Source organism: Phyllostomus discolor, chromosome 10 (genome assembly GCF_004126475.2).
Source record: "Phyllostomus discolor isolate MPI-MPIP mPhyDis1 chromosome 10, mPhyDis1.pri.v3, whole genome shotgun sequence".
Classification (NCBI taxonomy): domain Eukaryota; kingdom Metazoa; phylum Chordata; class Mammalia; order Chiroptera; family Phyllostomidae; genus Phyllostomus; species Phyllostomus discolor.
In genome coordinates this window covers 38,810,755-38,831,052 of record NC_040912.2, presented here as the reverse complement: position 1 = coordinate 38,831,052, position 20,298 = coordinate 38,810,755, and the positions used below count along the sequence as shown (strand labels likewise).

The 20,298-nt window shown below is 34.7% G+C and overlaps 1 pseudogene; it reads left to right on the top strand.

Moving 5' to 3' along the window:
- The window catches only part of LOC114508020, a 90,454-nt pseudogene that overhangs the window by 14,477 nt on the left and 55,679 nt on the right, over positions 1 to 20,298 (top strand).

The following is a 20,298-nucleotide window of genomic DNA, read 5'->3' as shown; positions in this document are numbered from 1 at the left end:
GAAACCTGTATGGTTTGGCAAACCAATGTCACCCCAATAAATTCAATATAAAAATAAAATGCAATGGACTAAAAACAAAACTCTTGTAGCTTAACCAAGCCTGTGAAGATTTCAATTAAATTCACCCAAATGACATTTAATCAATATAAAGATGAAATGATATTTAACTATTTTGAATATCATCAATAGGAATTTAATTAAAATAAATAATGGAAACTCATTAAATACAATATAATGCAATACTAGGAAGAATGAGATGGGAGTAGGAATATGGTCAGAAAAGATGTAATGTGTTACTTTTATTTAAGTAATTTGCAAGACAATACTTAGGGCAATGACTCATTTATGATGTATTTTTAAAATACAGTTTGACTACATATCTTTTAAAGTCTATTCACATTTAAATGTGTGTGTATGTATACATATATACATATATGCATATATATATATATACCTGTACTTATACATACATCATATATATATATATATGGGTTGGCCATAGGAGTATTTCTATATATTTCTATAAGACAAATGTTTGCATTATTTAAAGTTTTACCACAATGTTCCTTTTTAACACAGAAAGCTTAAAGATGATATTCCTAACAAAATAAATGTCTAAATTAATATGACTTCCCTTTTTTAGGAAATCCATCCATGTTTTTAATATTTAGTCATTTTCCAAATAAATATTTTAAATTGTGATCTAGTAGGATTAGTAAGTAAACTATTACAATCACCTACGCAAAACTTTCCCTCTAGATCATGTTAATTATCCAACTATTTCTTATTTATGAAAATTAATGTGAATGTTCACAATTGTGAACTATACATACTGCTCAGCTATAGTTCACAGTCAAGAAAATCAGTTAAGTAACTCCAACCCCATGGAGTGATAAAGTATAAAAATTCAGCCTTTGTCCTCAAAAAACTCACAGTTTAGTGGACAAGACATGGAGAAAGTCATATTTAAAGTCACTTTATAAAATAGATAAATGACCTATTGGGAGTTGTTGTAAGTTAGATGGCAGAGGCAACCCCCTGTTTGATTTCTTCCTAGCTCTAAATGAGACTTTCTTCTAAGAGTATCATAAAAATGATGACTGACTAGGAAGTAAGATGAAGAAAGAATTCTGTATTGGGAATATATTTAGAGTCATTATTTTGTTAAAACCAAAATGGTAAGTCCAAATATAATAATGGTCTAACAAATAAGATCAATGAACAGTGACATTCTAAATAATCTAATAGTAATAAATTATGTTCATCTAAGAAATTACTATTATAGGTAAAGGTAACTACCCATATCAGCATGCATAATTTGTAATGCTGTTGACAATCTAGTCAGTTTCCATGAAACAGGCAACTAACAAAAAATATTTGGAGTATTCTTTTTTAAAAAAAAGATTTTATTTTTATTTTTAGATAGGGGAAAGGAGGGAGAAAGAGAGGGAGAGAAGCATCAATGTGTGTTTGCCTCTCCAGTGCCCCCAACTGGGGACCTGGTCTGCAACCCAGGCATGTGCCCTGACTGGAAATCTAACTGGTGACCCTTTGGTTCACTGTCTGATGCTCAATCCAATGAGCCAGACCAGTCAGGGTGAAATATTCTCATTATCATTCTCAGGTTCTCTTTGAAGACATTTCTAAAAAATCCATATTGCATTTGGAAGTTATCATTTATCTTCATTCATCAAACTCAAGGATGTAGTGTAGGAGTCAACATTAGGGGAGAGTAAACATATTTGATTCATGTTCCAGTCAAACATGATCAGAAATAACCTAATAATGTGTTATTCCAGAAAGATATGATGTACTAGATACCCTCTTTAATATCCTTTTATAGTGACTATCTCTTAAGTAATTTTATGAAATTATAGAATCACTAATAGAAAAATTTGCAAATAATATTGATATTATTCAAATCTTTTCTAACCAGTCTACATAAAATGATATTGAAGTTATGATGTTCGTGCTGGAAGTCATAGAAAATCTCAAATGACAAGAAAAAACATTGCTAAGATGGCCAATTACAAAAGGTGAACCCTGCCAATATTAATCATATTTTTATGAAAATGGTAAATTAACATAAATTCCAAAAGTACCAATTTTTACTTATTTCAAATCTTATATATTTGAGCAAACTTGTAATTCTACCAGTGAATTTTACATACACACGTATTACCTACCACAATAAAATATAAGATGAAGTAATTGTAAAAATATTTATTTATATACTTACACTTCATTCTTATTTCCAAACCTAAAGACATTTTCTCAAATCTGTCCTTGATAAGCTGAATTGTGTCCACCCCCCATGTTCATATGTTTAAATTCTAATCCTAAGTACCTCAGAATGGATATATATTTGGAAAAATCACCTTTAAAGAGATAATTAAGATACAATTAGCCTGAGTGTGGGCTGTGAACCAAAGTGTTGCAGGTTCGATTCCCAGCCAGGTACATGCCTGGGTTGCAGGCCATAACCCCCAGCAACCGCACATTGATGTTTCTCTCTCTCTCTCTCTATCTCCCTCCCTTCCCTCCCTAAAAATAAATAAATAAAATCTTTAATAAAAAAAATAGAATGAGGTCATATGAGTAGGTCGTCATCCAATATGACTAATATTCTTATAAAAAAAGATTATGATCCAGATACACACAATACACAGAAGGAAGACCATGTGAAGGTACCAGAAGAAGAAAACCATCTACAAGGCAAGGAGAGAGGCCCTTTGAAGAAACCCTGCCAACACCTTGATCTCAGACTTCTAACCTCCAGACTTATGAGAAAATACATTTCTGCTGTTTAAACCACCCAGTCTGTAGTACTTTGTATGGTAGTCCTAGCAAACTAATACAAACCTCAACAGTACTGTTGAAAAATACAATGTTTTTGATTTATACTTTGATGCCAGTGGTACTCAGAAGCACAAGCCCATTCTTAAAATGCAGCAGAATAAAAGCTAAATAATTATAATTAATTTCAGTGACTGCAACATCCTTTGCCACAAGCCTTCAGCATAGTCACCCAACCAACACATCACCTCATTTATATATTTTCTATGACAAAGTCTTCCTTCAACAAGGGGCCATAAAAGGCCCTATAGAATGGAAAATATTTAGGAAATATTAGCTATTGAATGTAATTTGCATATATTATTGATAATTATTAGATACTGGTGAATGAATTGATTATGCTAAAGGCTTGTCATGGTAAAGAGTAATTGCAGAATTGTAAGAAATATGGGTTATGCCTTTGTTGGTTATTATACTTATGAAGACAAGACATAAATATTTTATGTGTGAATATGTCTTTCTTGAAAAATTGACACTATTTGCCAGGAAAAAGATAGAGATATACCCTCTGTGACTATATCCTTTTAAATATGCATAAGCATAAGTTTTTTAATCATCTGTTCAGAAATTATTATATTTTTATTTTCATGTATTATTATGTCTAATGATTAAAATACTCTAGAGATATGCAAATTTTTCTCTGTTTTAATATTTTCATGCAGTTTTTCTCAAATCTCAGAGCTAACCTTTTAGACACCCAAAAAGAGTTCTTGGTTCTTTCTCCATGGTTAGAAAACAAATCACCCCAAATTATATAAATGGGTATTTTAACCTTCATAGGCTTCTCTGTTAGGGTCTATCAAGATTTTCATTGTCCTTGCTCAAGAACTTTCACATAATAAATTCATTTGTAATGCAATCTTTTCTTTTATATTAAACTGAAGTCTCTAACAACCTATAGCTATTCCACCAAATAGGCTTTTGTAGTCTTCATTAAAATTTACTTTGTCAGTTATACAGCCCATTAAATTCTTCTATAAAATCATATCATGTAGTTACTAAGTTAGAGAAGTTGGACTTCACAGAGGTAAAATAATTACTTCAACCTTAAGGCTGAAGTTGTGTTAAACATCTCTGTGATTCTGTAGGCTGAGGGAGCTCCACTACCGTTGGTCCCTTTTTGCTCAGATGTGTGGTAATAAATTTACATGTTAAGAAAAAAACATTTCTGTCTAGACATAGGAAGCAGAAGTTTGAAAACTGTTAATCACATTTTTATAATGGCCTTAAATTAGCCATCAACTTAAATGAGCCAGAAATGTCAAACACTGTCTCCGTTAATGTCCCCCTTTTGGTTGGGTGCTATATTGTAAAATAAACCATCAATAGACCCAAAGAGAGAGGGTGTTATAAATATTCTGCCAAATAAATACAAACAAAAACCCCCCAATGCTTTAAAATTGCCTGGCGTTTCCACAAAATAAGAGAGAAAAAAGAAGAGATAATGGCAAAATTGAAAAAAGAAGATATGTGGCCATGGAGTTGCACTGCTCAGAACCCCCTTCAAGACAACCTGCTGCAAGGAGCCTCACTGGCAGACAGCCTCCAGCAGCTCCACCCCCCACATTCACCCCAGTGCAGGAGCAGTCAAGGACAGCTCCTGACCACTGGCTGAGCCCAGAGCTGGTACTAGCCTGCCTGTACCCAGGACTTCTCTGATGGGCAACCTATGCTCAAAAGCTCTTCATAGGCCTGAGCAAGACTCTCAGAACTGCACTTCAGTTTGAAGCTCTTCCTATCCAACCCTCCTTCCTTGCCTTTCTCTTTTCATGAGTGTCTAGTGTCGAGCATCAGGGACCCATCTATCTGAAGGCTCTCCACACCTTCCCCTACTCCATACCCTCTTTATCCTTTCCATGCATCACCCCCCATAAATCATTTTTGTGTCTAGTTCCAACTTGGTATCTGTTTCTCAGAACACCCAAGCTGACCCAGGAAGTAAGGTCAAGGAAAGAAAATAAATTGTTTTTCCTTCGAGAAATATAAATTTCTACCATAACTATTTTGGCTCCTTGCCAACCAAAGATGAGGAAAACCTAGAATTTGAAGAATGTTTGATTTTAGTGACAGAATAAATTAAGAGCAGAAAAATTTTTGGTGTTTCTTCACTTTAACCTTTCCTCCCTTCTTCCCTCCTGCTTTCCTTCACTGTCTCCCTCTCTTCCTTCAGTTTTGAAAATAAAAACTAAAACTTGGTGAGAAATTTTACTCAAAAATTTTGTTCTCTCTATTTTAGATCTAAAAACTTGCAAACAATATTTTTTGCAGGGTTCTTTTAGTGTCACTCATGGTGATATTTTGGTAGACTATGTATATGTGGACATACAACCAAACAAAGAGAGCTTGCTATTACCAATGTACTTTAATGAAACTATTACTATTGGGTAATAACTAACATATATACATTTAAAAGACACTTTTAGAAAGATTCCACTGACGGCTTACTATTGATATAATAGTACATATCAACACAAAGCTGCTCAAGGTGATATGTTATTATTTATCAGTGCTTCATACACATATTCTTCATATAGATAAGATCAAATTTTGAGTAGTACATGCCACCTGAAGAGTTACTGAAACTCTTCTATTTGCACATCTGCTTCTTTATCTTTTACTTAATATTTAGAGATAATATATAATTATTAAAATGTATATCATTACATGATATTACATGTAAGAACAAAAACATAGAACATAGAAAGAGAATACTAATTTGTATAGTTGTAATTTTATTCATTTCTGATTTAAAAAGGCATTAGTTAAGGTATAGAATTAATAAAAAGAAGGCTACATGATAAAATTTGAGATTATTTTTATTTCATTTTTGCTTTGCTTTGTTTGCTTTAATATGAAAAGGTTTTTAAATGTGAATACCAAACACTCTATTTTGTTCATTTTAATTTCAATGTCAACATTACAATTATTCCTATCAACATTTCCATTCCAACCACCCACTATTCTCGAGCAGTGACTCAAGTGTGACTGATTCATTCGCTATTCCCCAAACCACTTTTTCTTTTCTTCTTCTGTACTTTGTTTATACCATGTCCTCTACCTAGAGACTGGAATACCTGTTGAAATCCATTTACCTTTCACGTCCAGAGCAGCCTAACTTTCTGATCTCTCTTCACAGTTACCATTAGCTCTTTTGTTTTGGAAACTTGTGTAGTCCTAATTTTAAAACTCTTTAGACAGTACTGCAATTTCCCTTAATAACCACTATCTCTTTTCTAATCCCTGCTTCTTAATTATCATGTCTTCTCCATTCTTGAACTTAATTTTTGACAGTAGTACCTACTGAACAAACCTTTCAGAGAAGGCTTTTTACATGGCATAGTGTCGTCACCCCTAGACATCTAAAATTCTAGGGTCTTTTTTTTTAGGAATTTGGAAATATACTTAATTTTCTCTTTTTATCCATTATTAAAGATGAGTTGTCTGTAGTTCACCTATCTTTATTTCTTTATAAAAGAAAAGTTGCAGGTGATGTTTTTTATCCTTGAGGCTTTAACATTTTTGTGTGGTCTGTGTAAGTGCTAGTCTTTTCTCAGTTATGTAGCTCAAATCACAGAGCTCCTTTCAGCATGAAAAAAAACATGCTTTTCTTCAAGCCAAGAAAAGTTTCTTTTTTCCTTGAATTTTCTTTCTAACTTTTACTATATTTTTCCCTTGTAACTCTCGTTAGGATGGTGTAGAAAGGTTTTTATTCTCTTTAAGAAGCTTTGGAACAGTTGTGACTCTACCTTTCAGATTTTTTTTAGCCTATAGTAATTTAAATTATAATATCTAACTCTTTCATTGATTTTTAAGTTTTTTTAATCTACTTTTAGTATCCTCTGAATTTTTTATTGTTCTCTAGTTGTTTTAGAAGCCTGGTCTTGTTTTCAGAAGCAACAGTCTTTGTCATCTCTCTGAGGACACTAACCCTAAATTATCTGTTTGCTTTTGTGTTATTTATTCTAATTGTCTGTGTTAGGTCTTTTGTTTCATGAGGTTAGTTTTTCTAAATTGTTTTGATCCTTAGTTTCCTATACATACTATTAGGTATCCAATAAAGCTTTCCTCTGTGATTCTGTAGTCTGTTTCTCTCTGTCTCTCTCTGTCTCTCTCACAAAAGTATCCTCAGTGGGAGAACTGATAAGAACTCAAATGTGTTACTTCCAGGGTTTGGTTTTTCTCTGCAGCACAAACTCTTCCAAGTTTTCCTTGGGCATTTCTCAGGTCGAGGCTAACCTGTTCTTGCATGACTTCATTAAGTATAGTGTTTGTTAATTCATTGCACGCATTCCTCTCTTTCTATTGCTGTGTACAAAGAGCTTTTAATTACTTGATTAAACTCCCACTATGTCTCTTTTTTCCTCATTTGTAGGCATAAGAATATAAACAATCTATAGTTTCCCTATACTTTCTTCTATTTCTTCCCAAGACCTTGCTGACCAACCTGTACCCACTCCCTAAATTTATTGCCTTCCTACATTCTATTTCTATGAACTAACCTGATTCCTTTGCCATTTATAGTAGTAGATTTTACCTGACACTGCTAATTAATTCTGATTACTCCACAATCTTTACATTGGGTTGGCTTAAAAGTGCCTTTAGTTTTTTCTGTAAAATAAAAGACACATTTTTTTTTATTTTTACCAATAACTCTATTGATTTGGGTATTTTGAGCATGTCAGCCATGTACCGGTATTGATTTCTAGTGGGTAGAGGCCAGGGGTGCTACTAAACATCTTCCAATGCATAAGAGCCTCACAACAAAGAATAATTTAGCCCAAACATCAATAGTACCAAGGAACTTCACTAACCACTTTTGGCACATTCGAACAGTCACAGCACCTTCTCCATACATTTCCTAAATCTTTTTCTGCATTTCAATTGCATTTTTGCCTTTCTTGAAATAATAAAGCATAATATGCTGAAAATGTTGCTTATTTTCTTCCATCTTCAATATTAAAATGGCTGCACAAAAATTCGCCAATATTGATTTTTTAATGCATGCTGATAGGACAACTGTCACAATGCAATCTAACAAAATTGTTTCAAATGAAGACAACTAAGCACTACTAGAACCATCATATAGAAAAAAAACTGAAACTTTTTGCCCAGCTCCAAAAACTTGCTATACTATCTTTCTGCTTGTCACCATGAGGATGGATCAATCATCTGTCCATGGTCAAAAAGGGGAGAGGAGACATCTCCTGTTAAATATGGTTAAATAGTGCTCTGATCTAGACAGAGAATCCATTTCTCTGAACTTGGGGCTTCACATGTACATGGCTGTTTCTTTGACTAAAGAGAACCATGTACTCATCAATCTTATCTCTCTCCAACAACTTTTCACCATGTCTTTTTCCACCACTTCTCTTTTCTTAGGTTGTGCCATTACCATCAGCTTCATTTGCATGTTTCAAATCTTTAAACCTCCAACCTCTAATGGGAGTCAACCATCATTTCCTGCTTTCGTGCACAGGAGGCAGCAGAATTGCAGAGGAGAGGAGAAGGAAAAGGAGACTAGGTAAGGGATCTTTTTGACTCTGGATTATAGACAATGATTTGCAACTATAAAACAATGACTTTGTTTTGCCTTTAAAACATATTCTCTTGCAGTTTTCCAAATGCAAGCCATGACAGGTAGTTCATTATCAAGAAGGAATACACAGGTACAGCCTAGAACAGAGCTGGTCATTGGTCCACTCTGAGTCCAGAGGCTGAATTTCTTCATATCTTTAGCGTGGCAATGGTTATTGATGCCAAAAACACCTATTGAAAAATAAGTTTCTAGCCCTGGCTGGTGTACTCAGTGGATTGAGCATGGGCTGCGAAACAAAGCATAGCAGGTTCGATTCCCAGTCAGGGTACATACCTGGGTTGCAGGCCATGACCCCCAGCAACTACACATTGATGTTTCTCTCTCTCTTTCTCTCTCTCTCTGTCTGTCTGTCTGTCTGTCTGTCTCTCTTTCTCCCTCCCTTCCCTCTCTAAAAATAAATAAATAGAATCTTTAAAAAATAAAAAGAAAAATAAGTTTCCAACTTACTTTAAATTTAAATAATATTATTTTCAAGCATGGAGAATTCAGGTTATGGATTTCATTCACTATTGATGAAATATTACCCCTACTTGTACTATAGCTAATCAAGGAGGACTATTTTTAAAGGAAACTAGCTTTAAATGACACAAAGAAAATACCAAAATCTAACTTCTTCCCTCTTGTGTAATATAGGGAAAGCAGTAATTGCAGACTGAAATTTTCAAATTGAGATCAATTATACCAGAGGAAAACCTAGATACTTCTAGTTAATGCTGTATTTCTTTAAGAACAAAGTCAAGGGTTTGCAGACAAACTCCTCCCCACCCTTAGTATTTTCATGTTCTGTAACAGTGCCATGTGCATAAGAGAAATGGCAAAAAAAACAGTCTAAAAAAGGCAAATAATTTTATAACAAGGCAGTACTTTTGGTCTTTCATGATGCACACAAGGAAACCAGAAGTTTCAACATAGCCATATAAGGAGATAGAGAAATTCTATGGAAGCCAGTAGATGAGTACAGGCCTGCCTGGGTTCTGCAGAAAAAGGACAATTTAGTTAAGGACATTATGGAAGTAGGCAAATAGGGGGGACTATAGCTCCCAACATAATATGCCAGCACACTGACATTCAAAATCTCTGTTACTCTAACCATAGTAGAGACCCAAGGAGATTCAGAAGATTCCAATGATAATGTCATGACCTCCTTCACTTCTTTTCTGCCATACAATTACACAACCTCCTACAGTATGTACACTGACACCATCTAGAGAGGGGCGCAAAGAGCAAAAATGATGAGTACATATCTGAGACATCCAAGCAGAGGGTGAATTACCTGAAAAAAACTATTTAAATTATGAAATATGTAATTTATCATATACCTATTTAATGTATTTATGGAGACCTACCATGTGCTCGGTAAATATATTAGAAATTCAGTGAGCAAAACAGAAAACAAAACATTTTCAGAGTTTTTATTTTCCTGAAAGTATTGGGTTCCACTACACTCACCAAGATTGGGCCAAACACATTTTCCCTGAACACTGTAGCATTTCTTCCTAATTCAGTTCTTTGGTAGTCGCCCAACTTCCTTTGCACCTTTGCACATTAGCAATTTGTACAGGGCAATTTAAGTTACCATACATGTGAGTTAACAAATAATCAGATTGTCAAATATCGTGACACACAAGTCAGATATTTTACTCAGTGTCAAGCTTTACTATGAACAGCAAGAATACAAGTAGTCAGAACCAGATGAAGGGAGAGTTATGGATACACCAGGTCGCAGGTCCTTTCTTCACCCATCAGTCATGCTCTGTGACCAGAACAACACATGAGGTCTTTAATAGGGTGCACAAGCCTACCGTGCACTACAGAGGGCATCACTCATTACCAAACATCTCCATTTTATACCCAGATAGTTGTGTAGCTTACATAATATTGTTTATAGTTATATTTCATAAATCCCTAGAGCCTAGATTTGTTTACTAAGAGCAACACTAAACCAGGGGTATCCTGCTAAAAGAATTCAATAGGTAAAATTCAACCCCTGATAAATTTTGATTTATTTTCTAGAGATGAGGTCTTAGTATATTCAGAAGATTAGATCAAGTGTCTGCTTCCTTTCTTTTCTGTCAGCATCTTTGCCTCCCCTTCTAGAAAGGGTTCCCAGGCCATATTTAACTCCATTCTTCCTACTATGCCATGTAAGCTGTGAGGAACCAGGGCCACAGCTCAGCCCTTCTAGTTACCCACTTTCCTCTGCCATGCTCATGTTCCTACTGACAGGGCATTTTGACATGGCTGAACTGAAGGCTGACTTTCCTTAGGACCTGATGCTTTCACATACTCTCCTCCCTCAGATAGGTTTGGACTCCTCCACAGCACCCAACCTGAGGTGCAGAAGAGGTAGAAGATGAGGAGGGATGAAAACTCTGACTTCTGACATCCTTGCTCTCTCTCACTTGCCCCCTTTATTCCAGATAATCTAACAGAACTTGAAAGACAGGTTTATTTCTCCTCTTCTCCATCCTTTATGTAAAATTTCATGCTCTGGTATATTCTTAATAAGTTAAAGCTATTTACTTAATTTTAAAAATTTATGACAAAAATGTGGTTTTTGTATTTTCTTAAAGGAGTCAAGAAAGTTGGTCCTGTGACTAAAGTTAATACCAGTCCTCTTTGTTTTAAAGCTGAACAATTCATTTTTCATGGCTTTCAAGCAGTGTGGGAAGAGATGGCTCCTGAAATGGTTCAACAAGCTCAACAATGTAAGGGCCAGTGTTTCTGATGTTCTTTAACTTTGTCCTTCCTTCTTTCTCCTCATAGCCAATGGATAGAGGCTTCAGCTCCATACAGCACACTAGCTCTAAAGGCAGAAAGCATAACAACAGAAATCCAATCTTTTTTTCCCATTTGTTAAAAAGAGAAGATGCTTCCCTGGACATGCAGGAGGAGGCTGTTTCTATTTTATAGTCCCGGAATATGTTATGCGGTAAACACAAGCCATAAAAATGATTACTTCACTTGGGATAAGAAATAGCATACTATGATCAAGATTATATTTTGGTTAGTAAAGAAAAAGGAGGAAATTCAATATTTGGTTTAAAATTAACTTTATATGCCATAGACCTTAATATTTGTTTCTAGCACATCACACATGCACACAGATGCACACATATTAACATAATCTATCATCACAAGTGAGTAATAGCCTTTCCATTTTGATAATCTGGATGCATTTAGTTATCATTACACTGCTTTCTATGAGGTCTGTTCAGAAGGTATCCAACCACATAATATGAAAAATACAGACATTTATTTAAGAAAATACAAGATACAAGAAACACTGTACATAGGACAATGACACCTCAGTCTCCTTGAAAGTAGGCACCTTGGGACCTCACAAAGTTCTCCCAGTCACCATCAGCTGCCCTGTTGTATTTTCCTGAATCTCACCAATGGTATGAAATCTCCTCCCTTTCAAAGGATATTTTAGTTTTGGGGAAAGCCAGAAGTGGCAAGGCAACAAATCTAGGATATAGGGGCAGAGTCTCCTGGATGATTGGAGATTTCACCAAAAAACTCTGCACCAGACATGATACATGAGAGGGCAGATTGTCGTGATGAAGCTGCCAATCACCTGTTGCTTATAGCTATGGCCTTCTGAATCATCTGAATAGTTTCCACAGAGGAATGTTCAAGCTTAATGCAAACTTTGATGCAGATTTGTTGCTCTACTCGCTCAGCCATTTTGAATGTGATGGCCACACAGTACACATGCTCACTCAACAGCATCTACCACCCCCACTGACTAGTACAGTGAAGTCATCATTGTTCACACATGCACATTCCAGTCCAGTCTCTGTGGCTGCCAGGTTACATCTCTGGCTGGACTTTTTCTGAACAGACCTCATATAAGTCATGTAAATGAATTTTTTCCTCATAGAATTACATATTATTTCCCTCATATTACTGTACATAATCTTATGCCTCATAAATATTTTTTGCAACTTGAGTTCTCCAGAAAGCAGACTCAGAAAGAATTGTGCATGCAGGATGTTTATGGGAGATGTTTGGGATAAATATTGTAGAAGAGAGAGGGAAGAAGCAGAACTGGGAATCTACAGCCTCAGCTAGTTGCATGAGGAGGGAGATTTGGAGCTAGATGGTCCTTCAAAATTGTCTTGAGTTCAGAGATGACTGGTCCTCTTTTCCTCTATGTCCATAGTTAACTGGATGTGAATGTGGTCTCAGTCAAGGAGGTGCTCTTCAGCTGAGACAATCCCGGAAGGGCTGACAGCTAAAGGGTGCCTCTTAACACCAACAGCAATGAGGGCAAGGAGCATTTTTTTTTCTTTCAAAATCCTTACCCAAGGATATGTTTATTGATTTTAGAAAGAGGAAGGTGGGAGTGGGGGAAAGAGAGAATGAGAGAGAGAGACACTATGTGTGACAGCAACATTAATTTGTTGCCTCCTTCATATATCCCAGCAAGCTAGGTATGGTATGTGCCCCACTGGGAACAGAACCCACAGTCTTGTAGTGTATGGGACAACGCTCCAATCAACTGAGCCACCTGGCCAGGGCAGGGCAACAAGTCTTGTAAGGTGTCATTGAAAGAAAATATGAGCTGTGCATCATCAGTAAATAAGAAAATTATTTGCCACACATAAAGATATGCAATTGTAGTATTCTAGCCCTGTCACTTATTTTATTATATAATTCTACTTTATGCAAGCTGGGGACCCATAGTCTTAAACCTTAAAAACATATGCTATATTAAATTTTGGTGTGGAAAAATGTTAATTACATGCAATAACAATTACATGGCTAAGAGTTAAGGAACTAATTCGAGTTGAGGTTTATCCTTTGTGAAAATATAACTGGGTAGACCTGCTATCTATACATCGCTGTGAAACATTTATTATCTTTTTCACAGCTAAAGAAACTGAGGTTAAGTTTCTTACCCAAATAAGTTTTCTTTAGGATAAAAACATCATTTGTAATTTATGAGATTTATAAGACCTGGATACATTGTGAAATAAAATAATGCGTGTGAAAAAAAAGCTTTCTTAACTGCCAAACTCTGTACAGACATTCATTATTTTCATTACTCTAGGATAGTTAACTGAAAAAATTTTAGTGACTATTTAATCTACCTCATTATTTTTTTACACAGGAGAAAGCATTCAAAAAAGGCTAAGAATCTTTGTGATTTTTTTTATTTATAATTTTGCAGCCATTGCATTGAAGTGTTAACACCAAGGCCAAGCTTGTCAGATTGAGATCATGCTTTTCCTTTTACCCATACCATGTTTTAAAGAGGCTTTCTGTATGTTATTCAGAGGTGACAATTTATTTTTATTCTTAATTTTTTTGCAATTTTTTAAATTTTAATTGTTGTTCAAGTACAGTTTTCTTTTACTCTCATCCCAGCCCACCCACCCAGTCCTCCCCACCTCCCTCCCATTTCCACACCCCCCCTAGTTTTTGTCCATGTGTCCTTTATACTTGCTCCTGTAAACCCTTCCCTTTTTCTCCTGAAATTCCCTCCCCTCTCCCCTCTAGTCACTACCAGCCTGTTCTCTATTTCAGTGTCTTTGGTTATATTTTGCTTGACAATTTAAAACATGAAGAAAGTAAGAAAATATGTCCATGGTGTTATCACTTCAAACACAAAGGTGAAAAATTATTTTGATGATGCAATTAAAGTATCATTGTAGTAGGACAAATATGTACTGATTTTTTAAAAAATTAAGGGTGAAAAGCAGAGCTGAAAAAAGAGTATCAATATTTCCCTTCTGTACATATCAGGAGAGAGTGTCCTTATTCTAGAAAGAGAATCTCAGTTTTTAAGCAAATAAATTCCAGGAATGGAGAAAAACAACTTATTGGACTATGTTGCTCTGATGACGGCATGTACAACACATTGTTCTAAGTCTGTTTTCATTACCCAACTTCTCTTATCTTAAATCTGAATTATTGTTGATAACATGCCCCACAGGAAGATGCCCTATGCAGACATGGATTCTGGTATTTAGCCAGGTATAAAATTGGAAATAGAAGACAGTTGATAGAAATCATTCTATCAAAGGTGATCTTAATAATGAGTTATTAGTATTTTATGGGACAGTCACCTTAAAGTAATGAGCCTGAACTCAAAGGGATAAAATCCTAGCCTCACATGGCTATAAGAAATAGCTATCTAAACTTACATTTATATTTCCTGAATTTTGTAACTTTCCTATTTAAGGGCTCAATAAATATTAGGCAGATATCTGAATTATAACAGTACATCCTTTATTAATAAAAGTCTATACATGTAAATTAGATAAATTAAAGAGTTTAACCTCCATTATAAAAATTCTCAGTACAAAGTATCACTCAAGTTTTAAAAATATACTTTTGAAACATATCTACTATATTAAAATTTCACTTGATTTACCCTGTAAAATATGGAGAAAGTTTTTCTTTCTTATGATTAGAAATTCCAAAGCCTAGAAATTATATTACAACTTATGATGGACTGTTTAATTGCTCAAAGTACACTGCACAGGCCGCACAGAGAGGTGGGAATTTTGGAATATAGCCACTAAATAGATTAATTTATTACTGGATTTAAGTAAAGTATTACTAAACACACACATTTAAATATGACCCCCAAATAACCACTGCACTGAAATTTATTACAATAGGCAATATTATGATGTCTGTCCAGAAAAAGTCCAGCCATCATTACTATAATGAGAATGGTTCCTATAACATCAGTATAACCTGGCAGCCAAAAAAAGTGGACTGGAATGCTCACGTGTGAACATTGACAACTTCAGTGGACCAGTAGGTGGTGGTGGTAGATGCCGTTGAGTGAGTATGTGTACTGTGTGGCCATCACATTCAAAATGACTGAGCGAGTACAGCAACAATCTGCATCAAATTTTGCATTAAGCTTGAACATTCCTCTGTGGAAACTATTAAGATGATTCAGAAGGCCACAGCTATGGGCAACTGGTGATTGACAGATTTATCATCCACTCATGATGCATGCATCCACTCCTGCATCATGTCTGGTGCAGAGTTTTTTGGTGAAAATTCCAATCACCCAGGAAACTCAGTTGCATTATATCCTAGATTTGTTGCCTTGCTACTTCTAGGTTTTCCCAAAACTAAAATCGCCTTTGAAAGGGAAGAGAGTTTAGACTGTTGGTGAGATTCAGGAAAATGCAACAGGGCAGCTGATGGTGACTGGGAGAACTGTGTGAGGTCCCAAGGTGCCTACTTTTAAGGGGACTGAGGTGTCATTGTCCTGTGTACAATGTTTCTTGTATCTTGTATCTCCCTCAATAAATGTCTGTATTTTTCATATTATGTGGCTGTCCAGATATCTTCTGGACAGACCTCATATATGCTTTAAAATGCTATGGCTCTGTCTACACATTAAAAAAGTCAAATACTATGTTTTTAAACAAGTTTATATTTTTCTATATTAATACATGTGATCATAAAATGCTATCAAGTGATTCTAAAATAATTCTAATATACTTGGTAATAACCAAAAACTTAAGTTAGAGTAAGTTAAATTTACTTTTGTTCTGTCTCTATATAGAGTGGCTTGCTAGGTTGTGAACACTGACACTGCCAGAAAATTAATGCATGGAATGAAGAGCTCTTCTTTGTGAAGCAGATATGCTCCTTGGTTGCTGTCATCATTGCATTGCTTATTCCTATATGGAATCTCAGCTAAGGTGCTACTGTTCTTTTACTATATTTTTCAGAAACTCAGTACTAATCTGTACTAGTCTGTACATATAGTTTATATGCCAAATGCTTTTAGATAGCTTTACAAACGTAGAAAAGCAGTCATGCCTCATTAATTAAATGAACACTGTAAAAACTTTCTTGTTTGTAATGAAACCTGTGTTGATTCAATTTGATATTTTGATAATGCACAAAGGTCATGATGGCCATTATTCTGCTTTGGGGAAGAGCAATAACTGAAATAGTTTTTTAAAACTCAAATTCAAAAATTACAGAGAATTGCAAAAGAGTAACATTCAAGTGTTCAAGGTGGATTATTGGCATTACAAAAACTTCTAAAATACCAACTATTCCTTTAGGGGATGTCAGCATGGATTGAGGTAGAAGCAGAGAGTGAAGGCTTCTGAACCATGACGAGATGCAATCTCCCTGCAGGCTGGCACCCAGAGGCCTCTTCCACACCACACACCAGCATCAAAAGGGCAGAGGTGGGAATTGCTGGAGGAGCTCATAAATCTTGTAAAAAAATTGATGTCAAAGAAAACTCTTCTTATGTCTTTTCAAAAGACATAATAACTTCTAATTAAGAGAAGCCTCTAAAAGTTAGCATTTTTGGTTGAAAACAGAAAAGTAGAATAGGAAGCTTAAAATAGGAAATAGAGGACTCAAAAAACTTGTATGTACAACCCATGGACATGAACTAAGGGGTGGGGGGAATGCTGGAGGGTTGGGGGGGCAGGGTGGAGGGGGGACAAAGAGGGAAAAATGGGAAAATTATAATAGCATAATCAATGAAAATACTGAAAAAATACTGACCTATGTTTCGTGTATTTCAAATATTTTTCAAAAATAAATGAATTGTGGTAGAAATCAAAATAAATGTAGATTACAGGACTGGGAAACTTTGTTTCCAAAATCACCTCTGACAAACAGGAAATTGTTTTGTATTTATGTCCTGGTTTGAAGTACTATTTGGGAATTATACATTAGCCTGCAATGGTCTTCACTGATATATTTTACATTTGCAAGAGATGGATGTCATTATTAAAACAATTCTTTTAAAAATCCTTTCTAAAGCTATACACCCAGTAAGATATCCTGGAGGTGTATTTACCAACAGGAAAAGTGTTTAAAACAAAAACAACAAAACCATGCTGTTATACAAATTACTAATTGACAGGTATAAAGTTTCCAATGATAACATCATATGCTGATTCAAAGGAACTGAATCTAATCAATTTAGGAAGTCAGAAGTAAAGACAACAGTCTGGTAAAAATTGTTAGGTAAGTCAAAAAATGATTCTAGACATTACAAAGGTACCAAAGTCTAGGTATATGTCAAAACTTTAAATAAAATAGTTTCATAAATGTGGGAACAAAATTAATGTTCTTTTCAATGTTTTACCTATAGGATTTCAAATATATTTGGAAAAAGTTAAGAATTTTATCTACATCCATGAAAATTTATATCACAATATTTTTGGGACATTCCAATTAGAAAAATGTAAAATTAACTTATATTTGGTCACCTAATGCATGAAAATATTTAGTATTTACACAGGTGAATAAAATTAATAGGCAAGTCATTTTTAAAGTGTTCTTAACTTTAAATTTTAATTACACTTTCTCCTTATGTAATATAGCACTATAATATGCAGCCACATTTCTGTGTGAAAAAATTATTACATAAAAATGGTAAATTACCTTCTAAAGATTGTATATTTTAGGCTAATTGTGCTATTCTTGAGGTCAAGAATTAAATTGTGCAATGAAAATTGCTTAGCTTGAAGGAATTATTTAAAACCATATTTTTAAAAGTAGAGGAAGAATCAATTTTATAACAGAACTCGCATCTTTAAGTTAAGGCATTCAGATCCTTAGATACAAGTCTTTTTTGAGTTTTAAAATTCATAACTTTTTGGTGGATTTCTATAAAAGACGTGCAATTTAAGGATTTTTTCAAGACCAATTATAATTATTATCATATAATTCCACTCTCATTAATTTTAAACAATCAGAAAATGTACAACATAGATCACAAACTGCTAAATAATATATTATCTCTTTAATTATTTTAAATTGACGTTAGAGAGAGAAAGGGAGATAGGGAGAAACATTGGTTGTTACAGTTGCTTCTTGTGTGTGCCCTGACCAGAGATTAAACATGCAATCTTGGCATATTGGGACGATACTCTAACCCACTGAACTACATGGCCAAGTCACATTCTGTCTTAGAAACACTGTCAGCATGGAGCATTTCTAGGAATGGGATCAGAGGGCACTTAGCTGGCAGAAATTCTATAATTTAGACATCTAATTTGGAGCTTAATAACTATTTTTGTATTTCTCTCACTTTAATCATGGTTTAGGTTCATATAACTAAAGATATTTGTTAGAATTTAAGAAAATTCTGCTTATCACTGAGAAGATACTGGCTTGTATTATCTTATCACATAATATATAAGAAGAGTCAGCAAACATTGCTTTCTTCCACGTGTCTCAGAATACAGGCTTCTTAAAAAGATATGGACTCCTGGGCTCCATTCTCAGACCAGAAACTAGGGACAAACATATAATTTTAATAGCTCCTGGGTTTATCCTTATGAATTCTGAGGTATGAATTCCATCAATCCAAAGAACGGCTGAGTGGCCTAATTTACATAGGAGTCTTTAATATTAGATAAACCTATGTTTACGCCTCTAAAGAGTAGTATGAAATATGCCATTTAAAGCAAGAAATCTATATAAAGATGTTATTTGTCAGATTATTTTGTGGCCCATTGCATACAAACTAAAGATCTGTTCTACAATCCTGTAAGATAATGGTAGCCACATACATTCCAAATACTCCAAAAAGTCTCAGATAGACAGTTTAGATCATGATAGCAAATAAAATCACCCTAGCTCAAACCTCCTGCACAAATAAGGATTGTAGAAATCTACCCACAGCAATCTACCTGCAACTGAGAAAAGACACACAAGCAGCCATCAGGAGAGAAGCAGAGGTGGCTCTAGAGCCAATACAGAGCGAGTGTAAGGAAACGATTGGGCAGGAGGAAGTAGAACAGAATAGACAGTTCAGAAAGAGATGTACACATGTGCTGTCTCCTGGTTTATAGTAATGTTGCCATGATGAATACTTGGGGAAAAGATGGCCTTTTCAACGAAAGGAACTGAATCAATGAGATATCTGAATGGGAAAAAATCCTAACTTCTGTCTTACACCAACCACCCCCCTCCAAAATGAATCATATAGCTTCCATGTGAAGGCTAAAGCCATTAAGCATTTTGAAGGAAAAGAGAGAGAATACCTGCATGACCTTAGAGTAAAGAAAGATGTCTCAGAGACAGAAAGCACTAACTATAAAGGAGAAGATTAATAAACTGGCATAAATATTAAGAAACTCTGCTTACAAGAAACATCATTAAGAGAATGAATATATGAGTCCAAATACTATATCTTAAAAGGGCTCATATTCAGAATATTTAAGGAACTCCTACAAATTAATACAAAAAATAAGGAACAGTGCAATTTAAAAAAAGGTAAAAGACATAAATGGCCACTTCACAAGAGATAGTATCTAAATGGTCAAGAAGCACACAGAGTAGCATTTAAGGAAATAAATAAAAGCTACAATGTGATGCCATTAAGCATGGAGTAGAATGGCTGAAATAGAAACAGAACAGAAATATTTATGCAAATGTTCACATTTTTTATAATTGTAAAAATATTTTTTAAAATTTTAATTTATTGATTTGAGAGACAGAGAGGTAGAGAAAGGGTAAGAGAAAGAAACATTGATTTTTGTCCCAATTATTGATGCATTCATTGTTTGATTCTTGTATGTGCTTTGACTGGGGATTGAACCTGCAACCTTGGGGTATCAGGACTACACTCTACAAACTGAGTTACCCATCTAGGGCCTGTAAAAATTATTTAAAAAAATTAGCTTCTTCAGGAGAAAAAAATACTGTACTTTCTTCATCCACCTGATTATAAAGCAATTAAAATAATAACTAGTTCTATATGTATCAACGTGTATACATAATACTTAGTGGTGGCAATGAGGAACCAGTTGCAAAACTGTTTATATCATCTGAAATAACATATTTATTTTATACTTATGCTCATGTAGCAGAGTATAAAAATA